Source organism: Urocitellus parryii, chromosome 3 (assembly GCF_045843805.1).
Source record: "Urocitellus parryii isolate mUroPar1 chromosome 3, mUroPar1.hap1, whole genome shotgun sequence".
Classification (NCBI taxonomy): Eukaryota; Metazoa; Chordata; class Mammalia; order Rodentia; family Sciuridae; genus Urocitellus; species Urocitellus parryii.
The window spans coordinates 153,670,025-153,684,068 of record NC_135533.1 but is presented as its reverse complement, the minus strand read 5'-3'; the positions used below and the strand labels follow the sequence as shown (position 1 = coordinate 153,684,068).

Below are 14,044 nucleotides of genomic sequence, written 5' to 3'. Positions count from 1 at the left end.
TGTACCCATGTTCGTCTTGGAGGTGGGGACATACGTTCATTGCTTTTCCAGTTTGGTCACGTGAAATGTCCTCATTGAATGGCTGGCTGTCCAGCTCCTCAGGGGCCTCCGTGTAAAAGACAAGACTTCCATTTCTCAAGACCACATCCCAGCACTGAGTAGTGCCAGCAAGGAGCAGGTGTTCAGTGAGTGTCAATAACATAGCTACATACATGCACACTGCCTTTTGGCTTACTTGTGTCTCTTCACCTGTCCAGTGTCACTGTCTGCAAGAAGGGCCTGAGGGTTTTACGTTTTTGATACAGCACGTATTTGGGGACTAAAAAGTTACATCTTTCTGAGGAGATAAAAACTCCTGTTTGTCTGATGCCAACGACAATGGACAAGGAATGGGGACAGGCTACATTCCTAGGAATTGCTCTTTGGGGAAAGACAATCTGCACACCTTGCCCCTTCCTTCCTGGTTCCTGCTTCCATGGCTACATCTCTTTTCCCCATGCCCACAGTGCCCTGCTCCACCCTATGTGGCTGAGAAGCCCCCTTTCAAATGACTCAGGGAGAGCCTCCTTCCCTTTGAGCCTAGTAGACTCAGTCTACACTCACAACTCAGCCCAATGTAACCTTGAACTAAGTGTGGTGTATGGCTGGGTCAGTAGTGGGACTTAATCTCACCCTGGGAAGAGAAGGCAGAGATATCCACACACAGGCCCTTACCAGTCTTGGAGCCACTGGCTCCTCTAGAGGGGCTCTCCCTGACTGCAGTGTGTGTGTGTGTGTTTGTGTGTGTGTGTGTTTGTGTGTGGTTTCCTCAGGTTCCCCACAGCAGGTTGGTCTGGGTTGCTACCCTGACTTCTCTCCCCCAGTTGCCAGCTCGACTTCCATAGAAGCAGGTGCTGTGTGAAAGATTTGCAGAGCAGATGGATGGGTAGATGGATGAACATCAAAATATGTTTGTAAAAGAAAGAGCTCAGAAGCTTCCCCAGCACTCCCTTTGAGCATGTCACCTAACATGACCTCTTCTAAATGTCTGTGGCAGAGGAGTCACAACGCAGTCCATACTGAAATTTAGGCTCTAAGGTCTCTGTTGAATAGCTCCTGGAGCCCTCATGCTCCTAGGATTCTGGGACCCAGCTCTGTTGGGATTCTATGGGCCCCACTGTCTGCCTGCCTCCATGCCCAGGCTTCCTTTGGTCCTCTTGCTCCTCTCCACAAATACTCCTCATATGGACATTATACCCACCCCTCTAAGAGCTGCAGGCCAGTCCCTTATAGATCCCAAACTCAGCAGTTTCCAGCTCCTTCTCCTGTGTGGGACAAGAGTCCTCCTGAAGCTTCTGCTAACCATTCCACTCACTCTCCCACCATCCTGGAGCTTTCACTGCAGGAGATTCTTGCTGCCTACTCCCATCCTAGTCAGAGCCAGCCCCTTTGGAAACACATTTTTGGCCACTTCAGACATTGCTAAAAAGATGGGAGCCTTTGGGAGCAAGGGCAGGGGCAAGTGTGGGCTCTGCATGTAGCACACCCTGGGCTAGGGCCTTGGCAGCTTTGGCTCTGGGTAAATTATTCTGCTGGTCCTTGTGTGGCCCTTGCCCCACATCCTTCCATGCTATAAAGCCCCACACTTCCCTTCTCTGCATGTTGCCCCTGGAATCTTTCACTGGGGTGGTTTGGAAGCTCTAAGGATCCTTTGCCTCCTAGGGAGAGGAAAAGAATTTTCAGGTTCGCCTGTCCTGGGAGTTCTGCTATGTTGTCATGCATCCTCCTCCTATTTTTCAGCCTCTGTGGCCTTGTCTCTGCTGCAGACCATGGTTTACTACCTTTTCAAATAGACTGGTCTCCCCTCATGCAAGAAAATAAAAAACAATAACACACACACACACACACACAAAAAAAAAAAACCAACCATCAAATAAACCAACTTGCAGACTCCAACATTATTATAGGAATGTTTCTAATATCCATTAATGACTGAAAGTTGTCATCAAAGTTTGGGCTGCTGGCTGGCTAGCCTACTGAAATGTGAGTTATATCAGGGAGTCCTAAGAAATGATATATAAGTACTTTTACATTTGCATACCAAGGTCTGGAAAGGGCTGAGATCTTTTTCTGGAGTACAGGTTCACATTCTGATATTGCTGGCACTGTCCTTATATAAACCACAGCACACCTTGTGCCATATCCAGTTGCTTTTTCCACCAATGAGGTGGCCAAGTTATCAGAATAGATTTTTAAGACTTCTTATTCCCAAACTTCTGTCTCATCCACATCAAACTGACCATAGCTTCTAAGGCTTTCTGAAGCATCCATTTTGATTTCCATAAAAGCCCCCTTTATGCTCATTTTCTATCAGTTTATGTAACATTCAAGGATGTAACTATAGTAAGGAAAAACTGTATAAACAGGTTTGAGACACCCAGCCAACTCAGGGGTATGAGCAGAAATACTCAGGGGTGCTTGGCCTACCACTAACACAGGCCAGCATGCTTCACAGTGAGAATGGAGAGCGCTCATTTATCCAGCAAGTGCTGATGACACAGAGAAAAAGGGCTTTTGCTTGCCAAGCTTTCTATAGTGCTTGTAAATGACTTTGCATTTCATTTATCACAAAATCTCCCCCAAATATTTGAAAAATGATAGCATGTGCACATGTAAGATATTACTGATTGAGGCTTGGGAACATGTGACTTTGTGTTTGTGGGTTCTTTGTAGTCACTCCATGGTCACTTGGGCCCAGACCACTGGGTTAGTTTCTCCATGCTGCCCTTACAACCTGTGGTCTTGGCACCACAGGCTGGCAGCAGGTCTCCCCTTAAAAACAGGCCTCCTTTCTTTGTCTCCTCTAAGCTCCCTGCTTATTTTGAAACTAGAGTTCAAGCAGATGGTAGGAAGGACTAGGGTTAGTGTTCCCCCATTTGCAGACAGGCTCCAACCCGACTAATGGCTCTGCCCTAGTTGGGCAGGTCATAGCCTATCAGAGTCCCTCTGCTAAAAGTTGACATTAGATGACCAGGGAGGCCCTTCCCTGTGGCCCTGTGCTATCTTAGCTCTGGACGCCCTCTGCCATATGTCCAGTCTTCTGACCCACAGCCAACAAGGCTCAGTAGATGAGAGATGACAGCACTACCTGAGGAGCACTGACTTACGAGGCAATGGAGCCAGATGCCTCTCTGGGCCAGAAGTAAACAGATAAATTAAAATGGAAGGTTCCACCTATCATAGGAGCTGTGACGGGGAGGAGGGATATGACAGTTAAGAGAAGAGGTAAGGAGTTTCAATGGGAGCCAAAGGAATTGCTGCCTGGGGCAGCTATGGTCCCAGGATCCCCCAGCCCTGGCTTCCCTAGGGAAGGTTAATTGCTGACTTTCAATGAGGCTCCTCAGCTGGGTGGGAGTCTGATTTCACCATTCTGGACCCCTGCAATTTCCTGTCCTTACCTCTGAGAGTGATACTCCCACCCTCAAACCATGGTTGGACTCTCTCTGGTAAGAATTCCACGGGGCCAGATGAGTGACAACTCCTTCCTAGGACATTTCTATTTCTCTGCAGCCCCTTTCTTCTTTCTCGCATCTGGAAGGTAAGCAGCACGCCCTGTCTATCAACTTCCCCTTTTCTTCCTTGCTCTGGCCCACAGCCTTCTTCCCAAGTCTCCTAAACTCACTCATGTACTAAGACCAGCTCACGCAGGCCACCAGCCAGGAAATCAGAGGCTCTCAAAGAAGTACAGATTCCCTCCACCCTCTGTCTCAGGAAGAGCCCAGGAATATGCATTTTTCCAAGCACTGTAGGTCCTTCTGAGGCCAACAGCCTGGGAATCTGTTTCAGGTAACTCTCAGTAGCTGGCACCAATCCTTCTGCCTGTGATAGGCCACCCCCAGGAGTGTCCAAACCTGCAGCTGCTGCTGAACCTATCCTGATCAGGTCCTTAAGAGGTAGAAGTTGAGCAGAACATTCCTGTACCTATGATCAATGGAGGCATAGCATCAGGAGAAACCAACAGAGGAGACAGAGATTCAGGAAAGGGCCAGGGAAGAAGCTAGGCACAGTGAGATTCCAGCCGTCTTGACCGGACCCCACAAGGAGCTCAGGAGGCAGAAGGACTACACAGTTGTCCCACCTTGAGGGAAGTGGGTGGAACCTTCCAGGCATCTCTAGGACAGGAGACATGAAGGACTTAAGGGCAGAAGTCTGATGAGGGGTGCAACCATGAACTATTGGGACTGTACTTGGTGATCAGTGCACCCACAGGAAGGAATCCTGGGGCACTACAGCATCCATAACATGCCTGGCATACCTTCCTTCTACCTTCTTCCTTTCTAATAGGGTCTGGAGCCTCAGGTCAGGGCTGGGCCTGGTTGGTCTCAAGGGAGTCTTCAGATGACCTTCTGACCCTGTCCATTAGGAGACCATTGAGCTCATCATGCCCAGCCAGCCCCTCCACTGGCAGTCATTTATCTATCTCCTTGTTGTTCCCACCTCCCTTTAAGTGGTGCTCCACCAGCAGACAGGGGGCTTCTCATAAAAACAAGAAAGGACATATCTCTTTTGTGCTTGAAGTTTTCTGTCCCTTGCCATCTCACTTCAGAGCTAGGGTCATAGTTCTTCCAGGGTCCCGGACTGTGGACCAGTCCAGCTTCTCCAATTGCCTCCCACTATGCTCTCCAGAATCTGCCACACTGGTCCCTTACTGACCTCCCTACTGATTCTCCAGCACATACGGCTCACTCTCAACTCAGGGCCTTTGCACCAACTGTTCCTTCTTCTAAAAAGCTTTGTCCAAAGCCAGGTGGCCCATTCCCCCCAATTCAATGGCTTGGATGTCTCCTTCTCAGGAGGCTACCCTACTTATCCTATTTACAACAACCCCAGCCTACGCCACATATCTTGGTCCACAATGTTTTAGCCCACAGCACTGTCCTTCTCTAATACACTGCTGCATAATTTACTTAGGGTGGGCACTATACCCTTCACAAATTATGCTCATAACAATGCAAACACCACTGTTTGCTCCCTGACACATCCCACATGCCTACAAGCACCTGGCATAAAGCAGATACTGTTAAATCAAGCCCAACACTTTGTAGTGATTGAATGAGGGATGGGTTAACTTGGTGAAGGGAGAGGATAGCTGGGGATATCTGAATAATCTTCTGAAAAGGCTCTTGGCCTTCCCTTGGATAGACATAGTGGATGGATGGCTAGTTGACCCTGATGCTGCCCCAATGCTGAGCTCCCAGGTTCAGGATGTCCCTCATCTTATAAATTCTTTGGGGCTGGATTTCTATTGCCATATGGAAAATGTACCCCCACCCAACCCTCCTTACAAGCCCCCAGCCCTGGCTGTCTTCTTGTGCCAGTGACAGGGACATTTCCCCAAACATGGCCTACCAGAGTCTGAGACTGAAGTCCATCCTTCTGCCCCAGAACATAACCAGAGTCCAAAGTCAAGTAGTGTGTATAGGGGGCAAGTTCAGTCAAAGAACTGAGCTGAGCAGGGATGAGGTGCCGGCATGGCCATGATGCTCCCTGGAAAAGGTAGGTAGAACTGGGAGGGCAAGAACAATCTCATCAGTGCCTCTGTACAGTCTCTACCACAGGGCAGGGCAGAGCTGGGAATGTGCGTGTGTGCATGGTGTTATCGTCGTAGAGGAAATCGATGCCTGGCACCAGCCCAGTGTTTAAGGGAAATGAATAGATTTTGGCCGAGGACAAAGAGAGTTTGATTAATCAGAAATTGGATAATGGAGGCAACACTCTAATTATTTTTCTTCCTAGCATTTTATCGAGAAATATGTTTGCACAGCATTATCAGAGGTAACAGAGTGGGTGAGGGGGGCAATCACACTAGAGAAGACCCTGGCTTAGGGCAGGCCACCCACACCCACACTCACTAATGGGCTAGATGTCAGGCCAGATAGCCAGGGTCCTGGTAGTCAGTCCACAGAGTCATAGGAAGCAAGAAGGGTGGGTAGCGCAGGCCTGCTGGGGCAACTAAGGCCAGAAAGGACATGCCATATAGGGGAAGGAGAGAGGCACAAGGGTAGGCCCTCAGTCAGCCCAAAGCCCCCACCCTTATGACCCCTTTCCACCCTGTCCTGCCAATTCAAGCCCCACTCATCAGGCAGGAGCACCAGCCCTCCATGGGACAACCACCAGCTGTGGTCAAGTTGCCTTTCCCATGGGTCCAGAACATGCTGGAGCCAGAACAAGGGAGGTAGGTATCTAGTTCTTTAATACTTTGTCAAGGAGGGTATTCAGAGCCCCCCGCCCCAGCCACCAGGAATTTGAAAGGTTTTCTCACCCAGTGAAACCTGACAGACCCCCCTAAAGCCAAGGTCAGACAGGAGCACTGGGCTCTACAGGATACAGAGACTAGGTCTCTCATACCTTTAGCTCCCCCATGGTCACTCTGCTGCTCCTTATTCCAATGTTGTCCCCACTTCTATAACATCTACAGCCAAAACCACACAGTTTTATACTCTTCTTCTGTGATGATCCTGTCTATGCAGATAGGCAGGCTTCTTGGAGTTCCTTGCTGGAATAAAACTCAGTGCAAGATTTATAACCAGGAGGAGGCTCCTGAATCTTCAGAGCTTAGTGGTTGAGTCAGTCTCACTCATTCACTTGCTCATTCATTAATTCAGCAGGTTACTAGGCCTCTAGGTCAGCAGGTCACTAGGCCTCAATGTGTAGAGAGAAGCTACACTGGGCCAGACATGGGGCTGGACCCAGGGGCACCGAAGGGAACAAAGTGTCAGCAGACATTCAACAATGACCCAAGCTGCTTGACACTCCAGATGTCAGCTGGGGAGGTGTTGAGGAAAAAGGAGAGTACTTATATAATTAGGGGGGGGGGTCAGGTCAGTGTTCCCAAGGAATAAGAGAGGGAATGAATTAAAGTTGCTAGGCAAGAAGAGGAGTGCAGTAGTGAGGCTGGTTAGTTGTTGGCAAATGTGTCTAAATTCTGTCTCTCCTGGACCAACTGTAGATATTATTACCCAGCCATGACTGCTTCCTCTCTGAGCCACAACACAGCCTTAGAATTCTCTTTAGCACAGTGTGCTTTGGGTGGTCATTCCAAATCTGGAATAAGAATTGAGAACTACATCAAAGGCCCAGAGCTTTTGATTTAAAGGTGAGGAAGGCTGGGGGTACAGGGCAGCAGTATAGTACTTGCCTAGTATGCACAATTCCCTGGATTTAAGCCCTAGCAATGAATGAATGAATGAATGTGAAGAAACTGAGGCTCAGAGAGTAAAAAAGACTCATCAGGGTCATCTTTATAGGCAGAACCAGGTCTTGGGCCTTGCTTTGCACCGAGCTACCCTGCATCCCTGACTGACAGGCCCTTGACCCTGGGGCACAGGGGTTACCTGGAAAGGCTACTTGGCTCTCACCATGTTCTTTTACTTCCATCAGAATCTTGTCTCATCCTCTTGGGACATTTTCCCATAAACATGCCTATGTGAATCCCCAACATCTGAAAAAGGCCCCACTGAGTCACACCGTGAACTGAGGAGTCAAGTGTCAGTCTGAAGTGTCTGATTCAATGTGAGAAACAAGGAATCCACCTGTCTCTGGCTCCAGAGTGAATCATGATCAGGCTTGACATGACCCAGTCAGTGTCTATGTGTGTGGTTGTGTGCACTGGGTGGTCAAATCTAAGGCAAAAGGCACACTTTTCTGAAACAGAAGGTTGAGCTAGGGCAGCAATTCTCTAACATGAGAGCACAAGCCCGCTTTCAGTCCCTCTCCATGACTTCCTGGGTGCCAGCTTGGGCACACTGGCTTTGGGAGCCTGGTTCTCAGAGGTGAACACAGCTAAGTCCTTGCCTCACAGAGCTTATATTTAGGCCCAGGAAAGAGACAATAAATAAATAAAATAGTTGGTTAGACTGTGGCTAGTGCCAAGGGGAAAAAGAGCAGCAGGAAAGGGGCACAGGAACCACGTGAGTGTGGACATAAACATTGTTCTAGAGAGATGGCCTCAAGTGAACATGTAATTGAAAGACCTGGAGACCCTCCCTTGTGTATGGCCTTGTCTGAGAACCATAAGTGAGAACAAAAAGCAGCTGTGAGGACCACCTGGCATTGCAGAGAAACTTGGCCTTTAACACTGACACGCAGAAAAACAACTGAGCAACCGGAAGGGAGCACTTTTGGGCAGAAACCAAAAAAGTGCAAAGATAGATGGTGAGGAGCCAAGCTCCCGTGTCATGATACCATGGGCCCAACTGGCACAGTAAGCTTTCCTAACAGCAAAGGAACACTGGTGTTGGCACAGAAGGGGCCTCACAGTCCAAAGAGGTGTAGTGTCAGCCTATGGCACACAGGTATAGGAAGTCAGCCCAGCCCCTGAACTGCCCCCACCCCAGGGGTGTGGAGTGAGAATGGAAACGGATGGATGGAAAATGTTCAGGGTTTGCTGTAGCCCACCAGCCTACCCAGAGCGGAGTCAGAACCTAAGAGCTAGCAGCAGCAGCCATGCCAACTCTAAATCAGTAGGTCACTAGGCCTTACCCATCATCCTTCTTGGGACCAACGAGGGGATAGAACCAGGCCAAACAGAAGGAAGCTGGGTCACCCTAGGCTAATAAGAATCCTCTGGTTTCTAGATAACTTCCAATAAGTCTGATGACTAGACTCACTGAGCCACTGAGAAAAACCAATTCACTCTCCAGATCTGTCTCTTTGACTATAAAAGTGAGATAAAAACAGGCCCTTTTCTGCACTTTGGTTTGTGAACTTTGGTTCCCTGGAAGGCACTTGTCTATGAAATCCAGGGCAGATTCTATATACTCTCCTTGCTAACAATTGTATCTGGGCTCTGGGGAAAATATGCACATTAGTCCCTACTCCCCAACCCCAACACTCTGACAAAGTCTGGCCTTCACAACTGACAGGGGCAGCCTTGCTGAGGGGGATCAAAGCTCAGACCAGACCTCACCTAGGAATCCTGTCCTGGTGGTTCCCCATCCCAGGGGCAGGGAGGGGCCACTTGATAGTGCAGGGGTATTCTTCTGAAAGATATGCTCTGACCACAGTCCACCACAGACCTTGGACAGGGTCTGTTTCTGGTTTGAGGCTGCTAGAAGGAATACCAGTCTTGACTCTATTTGTAAGGCCCCTCCCAGCACTGTGGCTTTTAACAGTCTTGCTTCTTAGCACTTTTTGATGGATTCTCCAGGGACGTCTCTAAAAGAGAGTTATACCTTAATTTAGAAGCAAATAACTCAAAACTCCGTGATGTAGCAGGCTCCTGTGGAAGAGAGGAATTTAAGGAAGCCATTGTGTGAAGCTGTCGGCCATGCTTGCCCAGGGCCTGCTGAAGCCGGACTTGCCTCCTGCTACCTTCTACCCAAGAAGCTGCTGGCTACTGGTGGTCCACAGAGAGAGGGGAAAGACATGACAACTCAGAGCAGGCAATTTTTCACTTAATGTGTAATTTTGGGCTCCTCAGGCCAGGAGCCAGGTCTGGGTCTGACCAACTCCAGAGGCCTACCTGTCCATTCAAGAGAAAGGAGGAAGGGCAGTGGGCATACCACAGGCCCATATAACAGGCTTTCCTTCTCTGCCCATCATAGCCCCAGAATTGTTTTCATAGTCTCCACAATCAGGTCAATATCATGGGCATGCACCTAGGGAATAACACAGGGCCCAGTGCCAGGAGTGATTCTCTGTTGTCATCGCCTTGAGATGCTTAATAATTTCTTAACAAGGACCCTATAAATTGTGCAGCCAGAGCTGCCCATGTCACTCATTTCCAGGCACCCCCTCCCAATGGCAGTTTTTGACCTGGGAGACCTGCCAAGCTGGTTGCCTCCTTCTCCAACCTCCTGAGGGGCTGTCATGACTGTGCTCCTATCTCATTGGCTAAACAACCTTCAATCTCCATGCTGGCCCTTTCTGGACCCCTTATGCCCCCAAGGGACCTCAGCTGGTTCTAGGCTTCCCACACACCTTGATGCCAAAGACCTCAAGTTGCTACCTCCAACTTTGCTTTTCCCTCTGACCACCACTTGTGCTGATGTTTATTAAGGACTCAAGTCTATCTCCAGATTCCCTGCCTCTCATGAAGAAGACTTTTGCCAAGTCTTCTTCAGTTAGTGCCAGCTCTGTCCTTTCAGTGGCTCAGATGAAAAACCTGCTGGGCTTGCATTTTCTCCATTAGCAGTCTGACCTGCCACTCTTGAAAATAAATCTCCCATGCAGCTACCTTTCATCACCTCTATTGCACCTAGCTCACTGGAATGTTACACAGTTCTGAAAGGCTTCCAGGTCTTAGCCCCAGCCCAGTTTATACTCCTACATTAGCAGAGATCTTTTTTTTTTCTTCTTTCACTGGAGATCAAATCCAGTAATTCATACATGGTAGGCAAGTGCTCTAACCCAGCTCCAGCATAGATCTTATAAAAGCCTAAATTAGTTTTTGTCTTCCCTCTGCTCTAAACTTGTCTAGGTCTTTCCACCTTACTGGTACATGTGGAGCTCTGCTTGACTAGCCTCAAGACTCCACCCAAGCCTCTGTTGCCCCTCTCCTAGGTGTTCTCCTTTGGCCATCTCATAACTTGCCCATGACTTTTCTGTTGCACTGCACCAAGCCCTACTCCAGAGAGATGCCCTCCTTCCTTCTGCTTCAGTGTTTGGCATGGCATGGCACGGCACTTATTTACCTGCACTCAGTTACATGTGTTACTGTCAGCTTCTGCCCATTGGAAGTGAGCACTGGGAATGGATGCTACATTTCTACTGTACCCCTGTGCCTGGCACAGTACCTGGATCATGGCAGATGCTGGTACATATTACCTCAATAAATGGATGAAGGCCACATGTAAGGTTCCATTCCTTGGGCCCTGTAAGGAGGGCTGTGGTCTCCTCCAGGAGCATCAGAGGTTCCTGACAGCTCACTCCCATGAAACTTCCTCCCCTGCCAGTGTGGACATGTGCAAGGGGCCAAATGTGTAGGAGGGGATCTAGCAGAGCACTCTTGGCTCTGTTTATAGATGAGGACAAAAAAGCTGAGAGAGGACAGGCCTGGACCAGGGCCTGATCTCATATCTTCTGATGCTTACACTGGAGTTCTTGCCTCCAAATTCAGAGGCATAAGTCTGGGTACTCCTGGGCCCCTTCTAGTATGCACAAGCCATAGCATGGCCTCTGCTCAGGGGTTCTGCATAGGGCCAACCCTTGGTGTCTGTTCTGATGCTTCTGTCCAAAGGTTTCCCTAGCGGCCTAGTTATCCCAAGTTTTATTCCTGGGGTCTTCAGGGGAGCAGTGAGCTAATCTGCCTCTTGCAGAGTTCCTGTAAGCCAGCTGTGGTTAGCAGCAGTAACAAGCATGCCTCTATAGCCATACAGTATCTTAGGCTCCTGAGGTTAGTGTGGGCTAGTACAGGGATGGCCAAATTGTTGCCTTTAGGGAAGGAAGGAGCACACACTGTCATCCAAATTCACACACCAATTAAGTGGCTAGCCTGAGGCCACACTTTCACCCAGCCTACCCCAGCATTCAGCATTCCTTCTTTGAAAAGGCCCTCTATACAGGCAACCAAGGCAACCAAGTTAATCCAGACAACCAGATGTCTCTGGAATCACAGTAGATGTTCCTGAGGTCCAGGCAAAGGCACTTTTTCTCCTTGAAAACCAAGTTCAAGAGGCTTGGGACAGAGAGGAGGAATCCATTCCCTGTGTTCCAAACCCAGAGGCCCATGGCAAGCCCCTGGAATGGGCCAGGTGATAGGCACAGAACAAAGCGGCTTCGTCCCGTTCAGCCCAGACCACATACCCCATGAGGGCAAGCAGGCCCTGTTCTCTCTGCAGCAACCCAGGCCTCAGCCAAAGTTAAGAGAGAGTGTGTATGTATGTATACATTCACATTTGGGGATGGGCACACTACCAAGATAAGATCTAGGGCAGAAAGTAACATTGATCTTCTGAGGGGGAGGAACTAGTCTTATTCACCTCCTGTCTCAAAAAATCAACGACTGTTACAGGAACACACAGGAAGAGTTTCAAATCAAACGCAAGCACCTCTTCATCTCTACAGGAAGAGGCATATTGAAGGCACACCACTTCATCCAACCATGACCTGTCCCTCTCCACTCCCAATGGACACTCCTGAACTACCATAGTCACTGCTCTCAATCATCCATGGCCTGAAGGCAGTAACCAGCTAAGCTTTATCCCCAAAGCAGGTGGCTCCATCCTGGCTAAGAAGGGGGCTGAGTGAACTGGTTACCCAGTGCCTTGGCCCTACCCAGAGGCAAGGTGCCCAGACTGCAAGGAGCCCTCTCTAGTCTTTAAATTTCCTTCCCAACCCCACTCCAGCTCAAGAGGTCACAGAATTGTTCTCCTTTTATAAACAAGGAGGCCACCACAGCTAACAAGCAATAGGTCAGTCCACTTCAGCAGCTCCCTCAGTCCCCTGAAGCCCCCATCTACCTTTCTTGCCAAACCTGACTCCTTCCTAAGCACCCTCATGCTCTCACCAGAATCAACTGCCTAAATAACTCTCTGGGCCTCCATCCATTCTCCCCTATCCCTGCACTGTACCCATGTCCACTCCAACTGTACCCATGTCCTTCAAGCTCCAGTTCAAATGTCACATTGCCCACAGGCAGGTCTGACCTGAGCCTGGGCTCTCTGAGTCTCCTCCTGAGATCCCTGGACCCACACTGGGAGCTGGGTTATCTTTGTATAGTTCACTGTGGGGATGTGAGTCAGTCCTGGAAGGGTAGGCCTAGTCCACTCCCACCCTGTCCACACCAGCGCCAGGCCCTGAGGGAGCAAGAGCTCAGTAAATATTTGCTTAATTGAATTTGGCCAAGGAGCTTCCTCCAGACAGGAATGAGGGCAGCAGGACCAAATCCCCAGGGCAGGGAAATCATTTGGGCAGAAAGGAGCAGGTCAGGGACTCAGCCGCTTCCCCAAACTAGGCAGATCTTGGCTACCAGGAAGGTCCCTCCACGTTCAGATTCAGACTCCAGGGAACCGTGGCACCGCCTTCCTATCCTCTTCTCTTGATTAACAGGAGCCTCAATTCTCGGCCTAGGCGGATTCCTGCCATCGTCACCCAGACCGGCTCAGCACCGCCCTAAAGACAGAGCCCCTTTCATATGGACTGCAAGATACTGAGCCCCAGTCCCCAGGCCCTCACACCCCTCCCGCAAGCACCCCCGCCGCCTTTTAAGGGAAAAAATATTGAGCCGGGAACATATTACAATTGCAGCAGGTCGATACTCATCTCTTCCCTCCAAGGAACCTGCTCACTGCAAGAGTAATGACCAAAAACTGCGAGCCTTCTGTCCCCGGGCCCAGGCCTCTGGGGCCCTATCTTCCTTTCCGGTGAAGGCCACGCGCCGGCGCTCAGGCCAACTGGGGTCGTCTCCTTTCAGTATCCCTAGAGGGAGATCCCACCTCAGCGTAGCTCCCGCAGGTCTCCCGGCCGGGTTCCGCACTGGTAGCCGCCCAGAGCGCTCGGCTGGTTCGGCGCGGCATCCCCGGCGCCCCCTACCCAACCCTGCAGGCCCGCAGCTACCATCTCCCGCGGGTTCCTCGGCCCGGCGCGCCTCCCTTCCTTGGCACCTGCTCGGCCGGCGGCCGCCTCCCACCTAGGCCAGTCATCCCTGCCAAGGCGACCCCCAACCCGGAATGTTCCTAAGCACAAAGGTCCAGGAGGGGCCCCAGGTGGGGGTGGGGTGAACACCCCGGCTGCGCCCCTGACCCCTGGATCTCAACCTCGCTCATCGGGGTCGCGGGTGCGCTCACTCACCTCCTGGCCGCCGCACGGTGCATCTGATGAGCTGCTTCGGGTGGGGCGGGGCGGGGCAGCAAGCGGGAGCCACGGCGCCCTCGTTCCGCAAGATGCGGGTGGCGGCGCTAGCGCGGGGACGTGACCGGACCGCGGGCGGCGCACACGCTCCGGCCGGCCTGGCTCCCTCCGCCAGCCTCCCGCGCCGCCCGCCGCCCGTCCGCCCGCGGGTCCTCCCGCCCCGCGCCGCCGTCGGCAGGGGGCGGAGCCGCGAGCGCAGCGCGTTGCCGGGCCA

General features: G+C 50.8%; 2 protein-coding genes across 4 annotated transcripts in view; one reads left to right on the top strand and one right to left on the bottom strand.

Annotated features, from left to right (window-relative positions):
- The window catches only part of Gnaz (G protein subunit alpha z), a 46,685-nt gene extending 32,737 nt beyond the window's left edge, over positions 1-13,948 (bottom strand). For all 3 annotated transcript variants that reach the window (XM_026412544.2, XM_026412545.2, XM_026412542.2), the window contains exon 1: positions 13,771-13,948. The gene's annotated coding sequence lies outside the window, so the exon portion shown is untranslated. The remainder of the gene's footprint in view (positions 1-13,770) is intronic.
- Positions 1-14,044, top strand: part of Rsph14 (radial spoke head 14 homolog) — a 70,244-nt gene that overhangs the window by 47,157 nt on the left and 9,043 nt on the right. The gene's annotated exons all lie outside the window — the stretch shown is intronic.